A 21,233-nucleotide genomic window follows, 5' to 3' on the forward strand; every position below is an offset into this window, starting at 1 on the left:
TGGGGCTTACTGATAACAAGTTGGGCAAGACTGGCCACTGGCTCAGTCCCAGACTCCTTTGTTCTATATTGTTTGTTGTGGTGCCCTTCCCATATGGTGGATCCACAACCGCTCAGGTTCACTTACTTGCCACCCACATTGTTCCCATTTGTCCGAGTAAATTTGAGTTTCAGTTCTTTTTTATCTGGGGTTACTTCCCACGAAGTTGCAGGGGCTTTCTTGATCCGGGTGTGGTGAATCCAAGCATTCTGTCCCTCAACCTTGATTGCAGTGTAGGTGGTGAGTAGGACTTGAAAAGGTCCGGTCCACTGTGGTTCCAGGGTTTTATCTGCAAAACACTTAACGTATACATAGTCCCCTGGTCGTATATCGTGAACAGGTCCATCCAGACCCCTACTGCGTGTTCCCATCACATGCTTCTCAATTCTTATTAATTGTTTGTTTAGTGCCACCATATAGGAAGTCATTGTTTCTTCACCAATCTGTGAAGACATCCCCTTTTGTACCCCATAGGGTCGTCCATACAAAATTTCAAATGGGCTAAGCCCCTCTTTTGCTCTTGGTCTAGTTCGAATTTGTGTAAGAGCTAATGGCAAAGACTGGGGCCAAGTTAGATTTGTTTCTTGACCTAACTTGACAATCTGTTGTTTGATTAGATGATTCATCTTTTCCACCTGGCCACTCGATTGTGGTCAGTATGGGGTATGTAATTGCCAATCTATTCCTAGATGGTGGCTGATCTGTTGCACTATTCTGGACACAAAATGTGGTCCTCTATCTGAGGACATTACCGCTGGAACTCCAAACCTAGGTATTATCTCTTGGAGCAGTATTTGGTCACTTCCCGGGCTTTAGCAGTTCTGCATGGGAAGGCTTCTGCCCAACCTGAAAAGGTATCTGTTACTACCAATAAATATCGATACCCCCCTTTTCAAGGAAGTTCTGAGAAATTGGATCTGCCAATGTTGCCTTGGAACATTTCCCCTACTAATGTTCCCTAGTTTTATTTTATTTGCTTTATTGGGATTATTGCATAAACACATTTCACATTGCTGAGTCACCTGTTTTATTACAGTATACAAGTTTTGCCCTATCAATTTCTGATTTAGACTTTTATATAAAGCATCAGCTCCCCAATGCATCTTATTAATAATAGGGCTGTGGTCCATATTAAATTGGATGGTACCACTATACGACCATCCCTTAAATAAGTCCACTTACTTAATTTTATTTTATCATTCATGTCCTGAATTACCTTTAAGTTTTCTTTAGAATAGTTTGGCTCTTGATCTGTACTTACAGTTTGGATTTTATCGTCTGGTATTAAGGATAATTCCTCCTTTCCTACCTCCTCTGTTACTCGTCTGGCCTCATGGTCGGCCAGGTTGTTTCCAATTTCCAAATCAGTGCCTCAGAGTGGGCCATTCCTCACATCAAGGTCTGGCATGGCATATGTTCCCACTGCTCAACGCCTACTGGGTTGCAGCCAACAGCGGAGCTCAAGATTCTTCTTGGTGGCAAACACAGAGGCCAACCCAGTCTTGCCCTTGACTATGGTAGGAGGCACCTGACCAACCTTATTCCTTGTACTTTGTTGTCAATGCAGAGTTTCATCTGCACATCCCATAACAAGTCACTGTCATGGCAAAACACACAGATTTACATTAGTAGAACTACTACAGAGTGTATTTTATTTCAGGTTTTCTGCCAATATCCCCACAGCCTTGCTGACCAAGGGATATTGTTTTTATCTGAACTGGGCAAGCCTCCCGCTTACTATTTTCCCTGTAACAGGTAAAGCATTTTTCACCTTTTATTTTCGGATACACCTGGTTAAAAAATTATTTTACTTCAGGGAGGTCCTCTTTTCCTCTTTTCTGTTGAATTAAAGATAAGCTCAATATTTCAATTACTTGATCATTTTAAACTTTTAGTTTCATTTCTCCTTCTTTAAACGTCTAGATGTTCTAATAAATCTCATCCCAACAAAGATTTTGGTGAATTTGGCATTCTTATTTGTTTTCTTAGTTTGTACTTCAAAGGTTTCAGGATGTTTTCCTGGTGGCCAGCAGCTCCCACAACTGTAACAATTTTTTAATTATTATTATAATTTTTTTACTGAAGTTTAACAAATAAGTTGGTTTTGTATTCACTAAAATTCCACCTCATACCCATTCCCTGCCCTAAAGGGGCCGTTACCGATCCTGTTGTACTGCAAATGCTGCAGCAATTGGGGTGACATTGTCAGGTCCCTCAGCTCAATTGTCAGCAACAGCAACCCCCTCCTCCCCACCATCAGAAGGATTCGGGGCAGGAGATGCTGTTCCTGCTCTGCAGGTTACACAGGCCTGCCTCTGCAGCAGCACTTCTGTTTTAACTCTTTCTTACCCTGAATGCAAATCTGCTACTTGTTGCTTTAAGTCTGTGTTATTACATATCAGCCTTCGCAGGCAAATAGCAAACACCCTGCCATGCATCCAGCGTGACTCAGCCGCACCTTCGAGGGGGTACGGGGGTTTGTACAAACTCACCCCAATACCCTAACACTTTCACAAGGTCTTTGATTCTCCACCCACCCCCGCCTCAGGTTTTACATACATTAGTACAAGTTTTTATCTTACAACGTGTTTCATTCTGGTTGCTCCACAGAAGGAACCGCAACCTGAGCTTTTAAACACAAAAATTTCAACAAGAACATCTTTCTAGTTTAGGTCTCAGTTGTTGGTGTTTTTTTTTTTTTTCTATCCTTTTCTAGAGCCATAATCAAAGATCAGGTGATGTTAATCCCGCACTCTTTCTAGTGCTAGTACCATAGGATCCCGAGGGGGTACTAATCCACAGTCCTTTTGCCACTCAGGTTTGTCCTGGAGGACGAAGAACATGTCTGTATACGATACTTCGTCCCATTTTCCCTCTCTCCTCAGAAACAACATTAATCGCAAGAGTGTTATAATCTAACGTTCCTCCCTCCTGAGGCAATTTTGCATCACTCCAATTTATACAAGGGCCACCACTGATTACAATATTTAATCAATTTCCTTCTATTTTTGGTGCCACCCTGTCCTACGATATCACTCCAATGTTTTAATATACAACCCAAGGGCGATTTTTCACAGGGCTTACTCTTTCCATTTCCCATTTTGCAATTTTAATTACTTTGTTTTTCTCCGGCCGCCTTAGCCACCCAAGGTCGGAAACGCGGATAGAGCTCCTTACTCGTTTTGCACTCAAACGCGTGTCTCAAGCACTCTTGCACTCACACTCAGTCAAAATAATTAAGCTATACACGGAAAATCAAAATGCGCATCTCAATCACACCATTCACACTCTCCGGGCAGCCCGCAGTCACACAAGCAGTATGTTATACGGTACCGTGCACTTATGTACAACTTTTAGGAACACTGACAGTTCACAAAGTATGCATTTCAATGAACAATTGCCAACAAACAAAAAACCAATTTTTCCTGGTCTTAAGCAGAGTGTTAAGTTTTCCGCTATTTGCCACGAATTACCAGAATATTATTATTTTTCAACATACATTTCATAACTCCAAGTTTTGAACATATAACAAGACAACACATAGAACAAACAAGACACAGAGCGCTATTTCAGTTGTTACATTCTAGGAATTCCCCAATTCTTAAGACAACCTAAAGGAAGTTTTTAGCTTCCTTTTTTCCTACGCAAAAGTTTCCCTTTTACTTTTGCTGTGAGGTCCCTCTTGTTCCTGTGAGATTCCGCCTGATTCCGTCCCGCCCCCCGCTTTCCGTCACGAGGCCTCCGGGCTTTTAGGAATGGCAGTAACCTCGGGTTTGCTCGATCTGCCCTCAAGATCGCTAGCGGCCACCCCTCGGTCAGCAAACCCCCTCCCAAGGTACCTTTCCTCCTGGGGACTACGCTGCGCGCCGGACGTCTCCGTGCGTCTCACCAGCCGCCCCGTTACTAAACATACCGTTTTATCCGCGGATCCAGGGGTTCTCTTCTGCTCCCGGGGGAACAGCTGAGAAGAGGAGGCTCCTCCGAGGAAATCTCCCGGGGCGCGCCTAGGAGCGTCCGCTCCGCAGCTGGTCCCTCAGCCGAGCAGAAATCCTCCTGCCTGGCTCGCCAAACTGACGTGCGGAATTAGACTCTATAACTCGAAAGTTATAAAGTAGGTATGTTTATTGCGCGCAGATGCACGGGGGATCGCTCCTCCACAAGCGTGCATACCCGAAGTGAGGAACCATCCCACATTTATACAATGAAACAAATGAATATTCAATTAACGCCTATACATATTCGTTACCTAAACCCCGCTTCGTATGTTAATTAGCTTATCAGTCCGTTTCCTGGAATGTGGTGGTCTTGCAGGTTTGTAGGTGATTCATGTCCTTGTGACCATCTGATCTTCTCCAGCAAGGAGACTTAGCACTCCCTCCTTCCAGATAGCATTTGAATGTCTCTCATCCTTTTCTCATTCTCTTTTAAATAGCCCCTTTGTTAGAGAAAGAAGGGCAGGCGTCTCCCCGTCTCCCCTTTGTTAGAGGAAGAAGGGCAGGCGTCTCCTCAAAAACTGTAGTTGTCTCCTCAGAGCTGTGTGCCTATGTGACCAGACACCGCACCCATGACTAGTCACCATACCCACATTCCTGAGTAGACATATACAATCACAGTCGGTGTTAAGCATCCCCATTTCACACTATTTCTCCATATCATTACTAATCAGATGAGAGAAACATCCAGTGCTCAGAGAAATTATCTTCTTTTCATTTGGTTCACTGAGACAAATTAAGCTCTTTTCAGTCTGTGTGATATTTTTTCACAGCCAGAGCTGATGGCAAAAAGAAAAATCCCACATCTTTTTATTTGTCAAAACATTTGTTGAGAGGAAAAAAAGGTGAAGTGCTAAAAATCAGAATTATTTTATTCACAGTTCTTCAATTCTTCATAAATTTTCATCCATTTTAAAAAGTTCCTTATCTTGGAAAAGAAAATATTGGAAGGTTCCTTTCTCTTTCTATTTAACCCTGTCATTTTTCTTTCAAAATGGAATATTTCTGGCAATGAAATAGCGAGCAATGTGTTTTAACATAGTGGTAGGTCTGTGAGTTCGGGGCTTGTCCTTCAGCCAGGTTGAAAAGCATTCCACTCATCCCTGCTATGCATGAAGACTTGAACATCAGCATTTGCAATAAAAAAGCAGCCGGAGACTGAGATAAACCTCAGACAGACTTTACATTAGATTTTAGAAACTGCTTAGTTTTGTATTAACACTGCTTTTTCTTAAAATCAGTAGTGAAATTTGCACTGACCTCATGGGGAACAGGGGAAGGCTTACACCGTGTACTTCCAAATAAATTACCAGAAGCCTTTAAAATACGTGCCCTTGCTTGGCTCTCCCGTTTGCCTCTTTGATCTGTGCTGTAATGGGAATGGTTTCATCTGCTCTGCTACTAGCCATCTGAACTGTTCACCATTCCCAAAGAATTTTGCTTTCAAGCTGGCTGCAAGCTGACGTTGCCTTTTTGTAATATATTTATCTGGGTGTTTGCTGGCAGGGGTTCAGAGAAATGCCAGTTATATAAGTGAGAAAACCTGTTTTACAAGTGAAAATAATGTCTACAATCTGGAAGATTACAATGAGTCAGACGTTAGGATACACATATAAACCAAAACACTGAATATATATATAAATCCAGCAAATGCTTGCACATGCACGTAAGCCTTGGGTAATCAGTGAAGAAATACTCACATGACTTAAGCTATTCACAGGTATGAGACTTTGCATGACTGCTCCCTCAAGTGGGAATATTAAAATTTCTGCAAGTGAAGTAAGCACAGGTTCTCACTGAGGGTCAGTTACTATCAGCTGCAAAACCAATTGTACAACATATCCTGCATGGCACACACCATCAGTTAAGCAAAACTGCACGGTGATAGATTAGAAGTGGCCAAATAGCAAGGGTTTATGCTAAGCATCAGTCAGAATTTCAGCTGTCTGGAAAATCGGAGTTCCAATCACTATCCGTTTATTAATAGATGGCTTAAAACAACAACAACAACAACAAAAGAACAAAGATTTTAATTTTATTTATTTTTAATGATGGCTGGCTGTAACAACAGCTAATTAGAAATATTTAATGCAGGAAAACATCTGCAAGTTAAAATTGTTTTCAGCTTAAATCTTACCATTTGCCAGGAGAGAAATGATATGTTAGGCATGTTGCATTCTCTCTCAGTATGATAGCAACTAAAGTGGCTTAAAATTGGATTCATTTATAAAGCTGGACACCATTAATATCACCCCCTGCATGACAGTAATTCATTTCATTCTGGTTTGTCTGCACAGTGGTAGGGGCTCTGGTCGTTGTATTCAGATCACAGTCCTAATTAAGTATTCATTATAGAATACATTTTTTTTTCATTTAAGACAGAATATCAAACATTCATGCCTGGTATTAAACTTGTTTACCATCGGACTATTGTTTTATTAATAAACACTGCCATACATATTAGTAGTAACTTCAGGGTCAAAACCAGAGCTGGATTGAAGCTCAACCATCACATACAAATTTCTGGGGACTTTTTGGAAGAACAGCTGCAACTTTTACGTTAGTATCAACCCCTGTGATTTCAGGGGGAGTAATAAAACCTTGTGATATTCTTCTACTTTCTATATGAACATAGCTGAAATTTCATGAGAAAAAGTCAATTAGAGGTTTGTGGTATCAAATAAAACTCTTTGGCAGAGTTTTAGATTTAGTTTGGTTTCAATCTTGAGCTCACAAACAGCAAACTACATTTCTAATGCAGGTAATAAATTCTCCAAATCAAGCAGTCTGAGGCAAAATTCTTCATTCAGAGTCAGAATACTAATTTCTGGGCATCGTGTAAAGAGAGATGCAAAACTATCTTTATGGAGTCACAGATCAGTCTGCTGTTCTGCCTTTTTCCTCTCAGGTGTGTCTGAACCAAAGCCCACAGGAGTTCCTCAGCTCAACTCTAGAGATGTCAGAGGCCAGAATAACCTCAACAGCATCCTCTCTGTTGTGCCTGAAGTTCCCTGCTCTGGTGTTCCTCATCAACTCTTGGCTTGGACAAGCAGCAAAACTCTGTCTCACCTTGATTTTTGCAGCACACATGGAAGGCATACCTTTCCTGTGAGCTTCTTTTACTGAAACAAGTCTGTATGAATCGTGACTCTGTACCTTGCAAACATCTCAGAGTCTTGCTGGAAGAGTTTTTCCAAAGGTAAAAGAAAGAAAGAAGACGTGGATATGATTAATCTTACCTAAATCTGGAAATGTAGAAAGTATATTCATAATTCTGTGCTACTTAAAGCTCTTCAAAGAGTCAATGGGGTGAAAAAAAGGACGTCTACAGGAAAATGCAGATGTTCCATTTTATATGTGTAGTTGAGCATGAGATGAATCAAGAAATAATCCAGCTATCCAAATATAGTTTCATAATGTAATTAAGGGTGCTATTGGATGCCTGAGACTTGAGAAAGAATAGCTTTTAGACACCAGAATCCAGCCCCTGGTTTCTTTAATCTTCCTTTGCAAAATTCCTTGGGAGGTCCAGGAGACAAGATAGGATTTCCTTGTGTTTCATTCATTCTCTTAACCTGTCAGTCCTAAATGGACCAAGAAACTACTGAGGTTAATATGCTGTAGTTTCCAGTGTTGTGTCACCACTATCTGCATGTTTGGTCTAGCATAAGACTAGAAAGACAATAGACAAAGTAAATAACTGTTAGGTTTAGGCTATGCTAAGAAAATCTAGACAAATCCCAGTATTTCCATCTTCATCATTTCAACACAAAGAGACTCTTGAATGTTTCAGAAGATAAATATAAAGTAATTTTTTTATATATAGAATACTCCAGAATAATGGAATAAATCCACTATTTGAACAAAACCTCTCCAGCTTGACAGGATATTTTTGAAAGAAAAATTATTATTAGCAATAATTATTATCTAGTAATAATTATGAAATAATTATTATTATCATTATCATCATTGTTATTATTGGGGGGGTAGGGAGAGAGGACACAAACAAACAAACAAACCCCAACAAATTTTGAATGGGAGTTTTTGTTTCCAGTGCTTGAAAGAACTTAATGTAAAGAGAAAGTAGAAACTTTAGAAGATGGTTCAAACCATAAGAAATAGCAATACTTTAATAGTTTGAAGAAACTAAGGGAAGGGATTTATTAAGTGTTCTTCTGGGAAAAGTTTTCTGAGAGTACTGAAGAAAGCCAAAGAAGACTGACCATGGAAGTCCTAGAAGACTGGCCATGGAAGTATTTTGAGATATATTGTTTGCATAATTTAAATCTTATCTGGACAAAAAACCTCCAGAAAATAGACATAATGGGAGGGAAGACAGAAAATATAACATACAATACATTTTTCTCTGGAGGAAGTTGTGGATTTTTAAAAAAAAATCTTTTTTTTTTTTCATGAAAAGATAATCAAAAGATAAAATGTTATTTCTCTGAATTTTTTAGTTTACTTGAAAGTTCAATTTACCACCTAGATGGGAGTTTTGATGACCAGCTATTTTCATGAGTACTCCACAGTACATTTCAGTCAAAAAGAAACACATTAGCAGAGACGTACTATTTATATTGTTAACCTAGTTCATTTTGGATTAAACAGACTAGGGAGCACAGATGAGCAGTATCATCAGGCAAAGGGACATTAATGAATGTCTAGTGGTCAGAAAAGGAGCTGGCCTCTTAATGTGGATAATATGCGCCTATACCTGAACTGCAGTCAGACCCTATGGGAGACATTGATTTGAATGAGTACAGATATCCATCATGTAGATACCTCTGACCTAGTTACCCGAGAGTCCCTTTATAGTCAAGAAGATGATTCTTTCCACCCTAAAATAGATATGTAAGACAGATTGTATAAATTGCATCCTAAAAGCTCCTGCTGCTCTCTGTGGAGTAAAGGAGTCCAGGATGATGCATTCGAAGGGAGATGCTGCTGTAAACGTCTCCTGTCTACACTTGGGTAACATGAATCGAAGCCAGTGTTACTCATTTCCCCAGTGACAACTAGAAGGCACATACATATTTACATCTTCTTAATAGAACCTGAAGACTGGGGTCAGCTGTAGGTCAACAAAGCTAGAAAGCAAAGAAAGCAACAGTTATAGAAATGCCTTTATATTACATTGAGTGCATTACACAGAACATACATACTGTGGTGGTTGCTATGAAGCCCAGCATAAGCAGGACCCCAGCATACAGCTGGATCAAAATTCAGGACATCAAACCGATGCAATAATGGTATAGTGATGAGAGGATTCAAATATTTGGGGGGGATGCCACAACTAATGCTTTTTTTCGTCTGTGTGGTGAGATGTGGTCCTTGAATAGGGTGAGCTGATGGATTCTGCCCATAGTGAAGATCAGATTACTGAACTCTTTGTCAATGGCAGGGACTGAACTTATTTTGTTTCTCAGTTTCCTCATGTGTAAAAAAGTTATCATTCTGATCAGTTGTGTGGTTCTCATTAGAGCTGCAACCCTCCCTTTTTTTTTTTTTTTTTTTTTTTTAGTGACTAATTTATTTGGGGTGGGGAGGGAAGGAAACTAGGAAAGGACATTAAAAGGTCCAACTGTAGTGTGGTAGAAATGATTCCAAACTGAAGTCAAATCCAGGAAATAATTTTGAACAGCAGTCAGGAGAAAGGAAAATGTCAAATATTTTCCTGCTTTTCAAGCAGAGTTACAAAACATCATAGACACCAGCAATAAAAATCAGCAAAACAAGGTTGAATCTTGCATTCTGTAACCTAAAAATATTTATATCATACATGTCTTACTTAGAATTAATTCTTTTTCTGACTTAAATGGGATTCAAATTTGTATATCCTTTATCTGCATGGAAATGCCCAGTCGCTGAGGACTGTACATTCTAAAATGGGTTTTTCTCAATGTCAAGATAAATAGATGGCTATTGCATAACCAAAAAGCATATTTATTTTACATTGTTTCAGGCAGTACATTTAGAAATATGATACTTATATGGATGCCTCTATTCTGAGTCTAGAAGAGGAAATATCTGTTCAAAAGTTTAAGGAACAAATATTTATGGATTTTTTGTTATTAACTCCCTTTATGAAAGAAGCAGACAAATTATAATTTACTTCACTAAAAATACTGAAAATTTTTTAATGCCTTTTGGAGTTCTTTGAAATACTTGTAAAAGCACCAGCGTTTGTGGGTTTTTTAGTTTGTTTGGTTTGTTGGGTTTTTTTATTAGCTACTATTAACCTATTTTGTTTTTCCATTTAGCTCACTTTGAAACAAATGCTTACTTTTTTTTTTTTTAGCCACTTCAATAGAAATAAAACAAACATACAACGTTCATTTCCCCATATTTGTCCACTACAGTCAGAAGAATTTGCCAGTTTGTGACAATAAACATAAATGGGCATGTTATAAGTATATATATTTACACAGAATGTCATCATTTCCCAGTCTGACTTTTCTGAATGCAAACAAGGCATTTTCATATTTTTTATATTTTTACCAACACTTTCATATTTTTACCAATACAACGTTCAGAGGACAACAGTTCTGCCTCTGTTGGGCTGAAATGTTTCAGTTTGTTTTGATATATATTATATCATAAACTGTCATACAAAATACTTTTAAACCAAAACACTTGGAAAATTAAACACACAAAAAAAAGTATTTTTGAAGTTGTCAAAAAAAAAAAAAAGTGCTTCAAGTCTATTAAAATTTAGGGATTAATTCCACTTTTTTTAGTCTTGAGAAGAAAAAATAACAAAACAGGAATGATTTTAAGAAATACTTAAACTTTGCCTTAACTGCATTGTCTGGCAGAAATGCACTCTGTCAGCAGAAGTCAGTAGAAATATCTTCCACCTACAGTTGCTCAGAAAACATTTATCAGTAGTATTACTAGGTATGGCAAAATCAAGACATGGTCTGTATTATCTTCTCTCTGCAGACAAGATCAGATACAGTAAATTCTTATGACATCCTCAGAATCAGCTGCCTGTGATCCAGGCAAAGTTGGATATGGAATGGATTGACCTTCTAGAAAGCGTTCATTCGTATTGGGTTGTTGGTTTCGGGTTTGTTTGTTTTAATATAATCAGGTACAAATCCGATGAGTTATAGTAAAAGGTGACCAGACAGAGTTTGACATAAACAGTTACAAATGCCAAAATTCTACATTGGATCTATAGAAAACAGGGAGTGGAAAAAAAGAAACCACAACCCTTCCAATAAAAGTGTATATATCCATTTTGGTATGTTCCTCATATGACGTGTTTCAGAACCCTGGTTCTTCCTGAGACAGTCCTGCACGTGGAGTTCAGTTTGTAGCTCACTCTTGATCGTGTTTCAAGATTTCTTGAAAGATTTCAAGATCGATTTCTTTCAGACCACGACTGCATGTTTCAGGCTTCCTTCTGATTGGAAGAACAACCAGGGACAAAATTGCTTTCTCCAAGCTGCTTTTCATGTCTCTCCACACTACAGGCCTTTGTGGCAATGTGCTGCAATCTTACTACCCTCTCTAGATCAGGTTAATGCTCAAGTATGGAATATGCCATAGAGATCTCCTGTGATAGTGGAAGGCCTCCTGTACAATGGCAGCAGAGAATTTTTTTTGTTCTTCATCTGTGCCTTTAAACATGGGAGTTAGGAAATTTTCTAGGCTATTCATTTATAACAAGCAGAATGAGCTAGAAAAATGTCCTAGTTATTGCAAACCTGTGAGAAAAGGATATGGTTTGAATATGACTGAATAAAAATGAGGGCACACAAACTCAGTGAAGGGAAGAGCTGTTACAGTGCTTAGCAATAATGGTTACAGTCTCATTTTCTGACAAACTGGTATAGAATATAATCACAATGTGAGCTCCATAATTAAAGCAAAATTAAAGCAAAGATAGCAGTGACATTTTTATTGTATATTTCAACTGCTGAATAAGTTCTTTTTTTTTTCTTTTTTTTTTTTTTTTTTTGACTCATACAGAAACAATTCATTTTTGCAGGCAGGAACAACCCAGCTAGTGGAACTCTTAATTGCATGCAGCTCTGTGCCAAGAAAAACTCCAATTCACTGAGTCTGTTTTGTTAAGCAGCAATGGTGAAACTCAGAGGTTTGGTTTTGAAGTGTGAATGTTTGGCTACAAAAGAATGCATCCTTCAAAATGCATTCAGAAAATCAGACTCTGTCCCTTGATCTAAATAGGATTTTTATTGGTTCAATTTTTAGCCAAAATATGCTGCTTTTCTGTCTGTCTGAAACAAAACTAAATGTCCAATTTTGATAATGGTGGAATCATAAAAAGACAAAGAATATGGAGACATCTTTTAACCAGAAGTCAGTGAGAACAACTGAAACTCAACTATCTGCTTGCAGCAGCAGAGAGGTTCTTTGACCATTCTATTCTTTTATTCCAGTGCTTGCCTTTCTAAATATTGAATTTAACCTCCTACTCTGCCATTAGTCTTTATCCTGCCTTCAGAAGACAAGAAAAAAAATGGAGCTTGTTCCTTTCAGCAGAAATATTTTTGTAAATTTGAAGAATTCAGTATATTCTACACATTGCATTTCTAGACTATCAACCACAGTTCTTTCACTTGCTTTTCTCTGCCCACCTTATCCAGATGGCTAGTCATACAGCTTTCTATCTTCTACAGTCTTTCAGTCTGGAAATAAAGGGGTTCTTTGCATAAAAAACATCCTCTCTTTAAGCTAACAGCCCCACCCCCTCAAACATTGTCAATACTTCTGAAAGGCACAGCCTTCTGCTGGGTATCTCAGATGAGGCATTTAACTTAGGAGGGAACGAAGAATGAAGAAGCACAAGCTAAGATAGATTAAATGGCCTGCATGACATTATATGGAAAAGATGTAGCAGAAGTGGAGAAGAGAAGCCTGGGCTTCTAAACATCAAGCTCTCATAACAATGATTCATGTAGAGTTTTCACTGACTGGTTACACATAGCTGAAACTTGATGAAGAGATCTCCAGGTTTTCTAAACTCTAGTGGATTGGAAACATCCTGAAAATACCTAAAATACCTTTTGTTCTGATGTATTCTGGTCTTATTTCACTTTCTGCAATCAGGAATTGTCGCGACAGAGGGAAGACACAGTCACTCAATATGAGTGATCAGCAGACTTTGTTTATTGTCTCTTACAGTCACCTTTTATATCTTGTTATAATTAGCTCATACATATTACAAAAGTTAAGCTCATTATTGGTTAGTTGCCTAAATACCAAGCCCGCCCCTAGTTTCTCTTCTGTAGTTTTCTGTTCCCACCTGCAACATTCTTTTCCCACCAAAATCTTCCTGTTATTGTGTAACAAGAACAGCCAAAGACGGTGTATTTTGCTTTACTTCAGATAAGCTGAGAGCGATGTGCATTTTTGTCCAGCCAGCTGGACTAGGTCTATGAACTTTTTCAGCTAGCCAGTTATCCACAATTCCCCTGTTTTTATTTTGGGCGACATAGGCTTGGTTGACCATTTTCAATAACAGCGTTTTAACACAGGAAAATACACAGCCAACTTATAAAATCTCAGTTCAGAAGTATAATTCCTGAAATACTTGAAAAATAAAGTTAGCTTGAAGCTTTAATTTAGATGCTCTTTCTGTTCCAGTGATATAAAAAGTTTAAAAAATTCAAAGGTAATTTTAAAGTTCTGAACATGGACTAATGCAAGCTCAAAACCCAAAAAGAAACCAAACTGATGTTTGACTAGGAATATTTGCAAATATTTTAGTGGAAAATCCCTGACCATTAACAATTTTCTGTCCAGATAACAACTGCCCTTATGCAACCAACCAGTCCATACATTTTCTGAAGAATACCTCATTGATATCAAAGAATTAACAAAGGGAAAAAATTAGTTCTAAGCTATATACATTCATAAGTGGATTTTTCAATAGTTACATACAGATTTACACACTAAGCCATAATGGCTTGTAGGCGATACACACAAGAAGAGTATGTTGCTTATCTGTCTGAATGTCTATGCTAAATTTGACAACTATGCCACAAGCCAAGCCTACATGGGTGCTGTATGTTATGCACGTTCCTTAACAAACAGAAGTATAATAGACAAATTCCCAAGATCTAGTCCCCAACCTAATTATATTATTTTGTAGCCAATTAAGGAAAATAACACAAATGTGCATATCTACGTGTGCACACACCTTTTAGTTCAGAACCAATCTGTGATAAAAGGCCTTAGCCTTATGGCATCATCGCATCTTAACGAGTACAGTAATTAAAAATGCAGTCTTACTGTAAGTGCGATTTATGCTGACATTCCCTCAAATGCTACACGTGAGTATTTCTCACTCAACTGCCTCAAGTGAAAATAGTAGTATTTGTTAATATGTATTAAAAAATCATTAATTCTCTACAATAGCAGTTGACTTCCATAACACTATGCAAGCAAAAGAGGCTTAAGATGGGTTTTCTGAATACTAACAATTAATTTTAGACTGTCTAAACTCAGGTCTTGGAAGATTTCACTCTGCCAGACATAGAAACACTGTTGCACTCCAGTTGTGATATCCCTTTTCCCAAGTTGTCACATGCACATCTCGCTCCAGCAACATTATTGTTAAAGTTTCTCTCTGCTACATAAAAGCATATTGCACTTGTAGATATAAAAGACAGCACCCTTACTTAGATTATTACCTTATTACCTCATAACTCTTAGTATACCTTGTATCTCTGATTTCATCACTTCAAAACTTCACCAGGAGCAGATAAAACCACAGCATCAGACTAAACTACACCTTAACTGCTGATTCAAATAAAGGCATTCTCTTCAGATATGCCTAATGCTTACAAATAATTTTGGCTGGTTTTGATCAAAAAACTATTATTACAATAATGATCAAAAATAATAATCCCGTTTGCAAAATGCCTTTAAGCCAGCCTCCTAGTCCCAACCAATTTCCACATTCAGAATACAGCATAAATACAGAATACAGAATAAATTATCTCCATCAAGGCAAAAAGGCTTCTCTTTAAGCACAGAGATGTTTGCTAGTTCAAGGCAGAAACCCATTTCTTGTAGGGGACATCTGAAGCACTTTTTTTTTTTTTTTTTTTTTTTTTTTGTGGGCTTGTAATCGATTCCGTATTTTTCCTTGAGAAGCTTAAGCTGTTCCTCTTGTTTCAGGAGTGTCTCCAACTCTGAGTTGTCGAATAGGTCCGTATTTCCCAAACATATCATACATTTCCTCCGCTGTGATTTTATACGGCAGGTTCCGAATATAGAGGATCCGATTGACCTCTGGGGGCAGCCAGATGTTAGCTCGCTTGGCCGCTTGCATCGCCATGGCGCCGATCGGAGGGGGGGTGGGGGTGGGGGTGCCGCCTTGGAGAGAAACCGCGGCCGGGAAGGGGCCTGCCGGGCCGCGCCGCCGCTCGCCGCTGCCGCGGGGGACCCGGATGCTATCCCATACGCTAATAACCCGGGTAATGCCTTGTTACAATCTATGTCCCGAACGCTCCGCTTTTCTAAAAAGCAAATGAGCGACTCGTACGCCGCTTGTCTCTCCATACCGTCGTCAGCGCTGTTGCAGCCTTTGCGAGACTTCGGCGACGCGTGGCCGGCGGGACCCTCTGTAGGTGCTCCCGGGCGCGGGGACTGTGCCCTTCCGCCTCCTGCGCTGCTTTCAGGACCGGTACCCGAATCTCCGTCGAACCGTGGCTCGCAGGTTCAGCCCTCTCTAGGGTCCCTGTTCGGGCGCCATTTGTCGCGACGGAGGGAAGACACAGTCACTCAATATGAGTGATCAGCAGACTTCGTTTATTGTGCCTTACAGTCACCTTTTATGCCTTCTTATAATTAGCTCATACATATTACAAAAGTTAAGCTCATTATTGGTTAGTTGCCTAAATACCAAGCCCGCCCCTAGTTTCTCTTCTGTAGTTATCTGTTCCCACCTGCAACATTCTTTTCCCACCAAAATCTTCCTGTTATTGTGTAACTTTTGCTTTACTTCAGATAAGCTGAGAGCGATGTGCATTTTTGTCCAGCCAGCTGGACTAGGTCTATGAGACCTTTTTCAGCTAGCCAGTTATCCACAAGGAATTGCCTACAAGTTAAAAAGGACAACACATACAAATGAAGGTTGAGATTGTCAGCTCAGCTGACAGTGAAGATAAATTAATTGCTCTGCAAAAAGTTTAACAAACTTTCTGAGCTTTCAAAATATTTTCCCAGCTCGGTTTTGGGTTTTTTGGTGTGGGTTTTTTTTTTTTTGGTTCTTTTGTTTGCTTGTTTCTGATATTTCAACCAGTTCTTTTTTTTTTCTTTCTTTTTTTCTTTTTTTTTTTTTTTTGGCTCAAATGGTTTTTCCTTTCTTAAAATCTTTGGGAAAATTCCTGATAAAAGAATAAATCTGTCACATGAATTGACTTACTGCACAGCAAGATCATGTTTTTAAAGATGTCTCTATTATAGGAAAATTAATTTTACCTGCTACTTAACACAGTTCTAGTAAAAGCCTTCCACCCCAGGGAGTGCAATGAGCAACAGTACCTGTGCAGGCACAGTAGGAAGTTTATCAGTCTGTGTTTTGTTTACTTTTCCCAGGGAACATCTTCAAGTTACATCATGGAAAATACAGATGCAAACTTCTCGGAACTGTCCCACCCACAACTGCTTTTTTTCCTCTGTTCCTGTAGCCCAAAGACAGACACCATGGTGCAAAAATAACTGCTTGCACCAATTTATTATTATTATTATTATTATTATTATTATTATTATTATTATTATTATTATTATTATTATTATTATTATTATTATTATTAAGTAAATCTTCCAAATATACTGGCCTCTTCTATGACTCAGAGCACAAGGATAAGTTGACACCATGGCTGAATGGTGTGTTCCAAGCACTAAACGGCCTTATATTTTATGTGTGTATATCTATCTATCTACCTATCTATCTATCTACCGATACATAATCTGAACCTAGGTCCTTGATATGCTTCCACAGACTTTCAATATCAGATGATCCCATGGGACGAACAGTGTCATAGACTCATAGAATCATTGGTTGGAGAGAACTTCTGGGGGTTATCTAGTTCAGGATTCAAGGCAGGCTCTACTAGTCATCACTAGGTCAGAGCAGATGGGGCTATAAGTAGCCACATCTGGAAAGTTTCCAAGGGTGGAGATCCACAGCATCCCTGGGTGACATATTCCAGTATTGCACCCTTAGTCTGATGAGAATTTTTTTTCCTAATGTCCAGTCTGAACATCCCAAACCACAAGTTTACAACCTGCTGGAAAAAGTTTGGCCTTTTCATCTTTATTACTGCCCATCAAGCAGTTGTGGAGTGCAGTTAGGTCAACCCTTACTCATGTCTTCACCAGAAAATTTGTGAAATGGATATATAAATCATAATTCAATACAAACCAAAACTAAAAAAAACCAAAAACAATCAAACCAAACCAAAAAAAAACCGAAACCACAGAAAAAAAACCCCAAATCCTAAAAAAAAAAAAAAAAGGTTAAAACATCTGCCATGGAAAGAATTACATCACAACTATCAGAAAGCTAGATCATTTACAATATAGATCATTTACAATGATCTTTATGGAGTCATGCTGACCCCTCTTGACCCATTTATATATTCCATCTGAGTAAACTGTCTCTTTTACTCAAAGATGCAATGAGAAACCTCAGGAGATCAAACATCCTTCAGGACCTTTTCTAGTTGAGCTGGAACCAGCTTAAATACAAACCATGGTAACTTCATAAATATTCTTGGCAGTATACAGCTTTTTCATATAATTTAGCTTGTAATTAAGATTTGGCCAGCCCAGGAGCTGTCACTTAGTGGTTCCAAAGTCCAACTTTGCTGATTTTTTTTTTTTAAGATGAGTGAACATTTGCCTTGAAAAGAGCTGAGGTCCTTCAGGAGTGGGTTTATTGAGGTAATTTCTGTGGTCCATGTGTGTGAAATCAGGTTCTCACTACTACAGGAAACTGACTGGCCTTAAATTCTGAGAAATATTTGAATCATAACTATCACATCGGTAGCCAGTGGCATCTACATTGCCACTGATGTAATCCCACCCACTCCTCAGAGCTGTACCACAGATTAATCAGAACAATTTTTCCACAGCTATTAGCAGTCAGAAGAGATCTATAGTTGTTGGTTAGAGGGAACTTTATCTCCAGAATGTCAACAACATGTTTTATATAATGATTTTAAAATATGGTCAGTGCCTTTTAGCTCTATGTTAATCCTTATAAAATTAATAAAGTATGTTTCCACTGCTGTTAAATTAGCAGTACAGTTTGCCTAATAAAATATGTTTTGCTGTCTTGGTTTTATGGGCAAAGTAATAAACTACAGTTTTCAAAAGCAGCTTGATACAGTACAAGAAAAACCTTTACAAGTTTCTACTTCAGTTCTAGTTGAAAATAATACGGCACATATTATTTTAGATTAAAGACCATATGTTAGACAATAGACATTTTGAAAAACACTGCACTTTTCGTAATTGCTTTCAGGTGTTATTTTCATATTCTGCCCTACAAGTGGAAGATATTCACTTGCTAATTATGTCTGGGAAGAAGGAATATAGATATACATAATATGACAAAAAATATAGAGAGCTGTTAATACAGTATTTATTAAATTATCGATAAATTCTTATATGCCCTCTTCTCCCCATTCCTGAAACAGAACAGGAGATTTCCTCTTGCTTATGATTTCTGTTGCATTTTTCCACCTGTACTGCTAATTTTGCCATACAAAATGTTCTGAGACAACAGGAGAAGAAAAGGGGGGGGTGGGGCAGGGGGGGAGGGGGAGGGGGAGGGAAGCAGTCTTCTGGTTTTTCACATAAAATAAAAATAAATCCATTGGCCAGAAAAGACAGATTTATTTACAAAACTAAGATCTCCTTATAAAAGGAATCACAAAGAATAAATCTGTGTCTACTTGAGAGATTAACTATTCCTAAGAAAGTGAATAGAAAAAGTAAATAATTCAAAGGATATGGTGGCTTAATCTTGACAGAGTATGATCTTGATCTTGATTGAGACTAAATAGCTCAATAGTTCTAAATCTCTCACAGCTAGGTTTCAGGTTAGTCTTCTAAAGAGTATTTAAGCATATGAATAAAACATTTTAATTTCTGGTGTTTTAAACACAAGCAGCTTTCCAATGCTGAATCAAAAAATATGAGGGTGGACCTAGCTTTAGGCATCTGGAAGTTGAGATTCGCTAAATTCAGAGTCATATGTCTTTTCCTGGTCAATGGAGAGAAACAGCCCTTCATGAAGGATTTTATCAACTTAAAAGATGCATGCTTATGGTACATAATATGAATCATGTCCTCAAGCTCATCACCCTCAACTGCCTACTCAAGGTTCTTAGACAACTAACTTAGTTCAGCTTGGAGAGGCTTAACTTGGAGATGCTTAAGTTTAGGCAAAAAATATATACCCCCTTGAAGGCTTCTAAAACAGGCGTATTCTAAAATCCCTTTGCAGTCTCCTAGGGGATTTAAACATATTTCTGTGGAATTCATTATTGATTCAATTGCAGTTAATCAACTCCTTAAGCTACATTTTCTTTTTGCTTGTTTGCTTGGGTTTTTTAGGTAACTATATTTCAGACAATTAATTTGAACATTTTGATCTTTCTCCAAAGTTTCTTTGAAAAATTGGATTATCATCTCAAAATTAGTGCAGAAACCTTACAAGACCCTGAGAAGAGAAGTTTATCTTAGCTTGTAAGAGTTTGTGTTTTATTGATATTTTTTCCCCTAGAATTATACGACACATGAGATCATCTGTCAAAATTAAAAGGTGTGTGGTAAAGAGGAATTAGTTTAGAAAGATATCTTTCAATTCAGGCTGAAAATGGACAGCATAAGGACAACCTATGTGATCTGTTCTGACTGCTCATTCACCTCCATCCCTTTTTCTTCATTCAGAATTTTGCGCAAATGAGAAATGAAATTTACCATGAATTGGTTTGGTGATTTAAGATGCTTACCTTAAAATGGGAGCCTGGTTGCAGACAGGATTTTCCCAGGTTTCACAGCTTAGAAACAACCTTTTGCATGGTGATAAAATCAAAAGTGTTCCCTGACCACCAGAATATAGAGTAACTTCTAACGATTTCAAATTTCTACAGCTTAAATAGCAGAGACTTGTACTTCAGAAAAACTGTTAGCCTTTTATACTGGACTTCTCTGAAATATGGAAAATACGAGGACACAATGTTTTAGAAAAATAAGATTTTGAGCTTAGTTTAAAAATATACTGTATATATGTTTTAATCATTAGAATATTAGATAGAACAGAATCAAGATTTTCTACACATCTTACAGGTCTTTAATGTGGGCTAGGTGTTGAACTGGATTTATGTGACTCCGGGCAGCACAGAAGCAAACATCTAATGCCATGGTACCAGTCAGTGAAGGAAAAGATGAGTCTTTAGGCTAATGCAAGAGATTAGGGGACCTATGTTTTTTGTTCAAGCATGACAGTGTTGTCTGAAACTAATAGTATTTAAAGACATTTTATCCAGGTTAACAATACAATTCTAAATTCCATTTTTTGGTCATATGAGACTTAAATCTCTTTGCAAAACTGAGAACAAGACAATTACGGTAATGGTAATAAGGCTTATGAATACAGTTTCTTCAGGTATAGGATCCATGGAGTGCTGAGATGTATACAAAGCAGCTGTCTGTACTAGAAGTTCTGTAAGAATAACAAATCACAGCTTTGCAAACAGCTTTTCAGTGGTGCTTAATCTGATACTAAATGACACCCAAACTGAACCAATATGAACATCAACCAACAGCATTTCCATTCAAAAATATCCCTGTTTTAGTCAAGCTTGCAAAATACTACATGCAAGACAACAAATGATGAAAATACTCAATTAAAATTAGGAAATAAGGTTGTTACACCACCAGTTTCTACCTGAATGATGTTTTGAATTACATATATATTGTCAGTAAAACAGAGGTAAAAGATTAGGTCTTTTTCTGCAGATGGAGGTCAGTTTTCAGAAGGAATATTCAAAGGCAGGCAGGACAACCCCTCAACCCAGATCCAGAGGAGGGAAGAAAATGTATGGCTTTTGACAAGACCTGTATCAGTTTCCAGAAGGACCTTGCAAGTGTCTTATACTGCTTCTTTCCTTTGTGTATTTTGTTTCCAATTTTGTAGAGATATCT

The sequence above is a fragment of the Falco naumanni genome, chromosome W (genome assembly GCF_017639655.2).
Source record: "Falco naumanni isolate bFalNau1 chromosome W, bFalNau1.pat, whole genome shotgun sequence".
Taxonomy (NCBI): Eukaryota; Metazoa; Chordata; class Aves; order Falconiformes; family Falconidae; genus Falco; species Falco naumanni.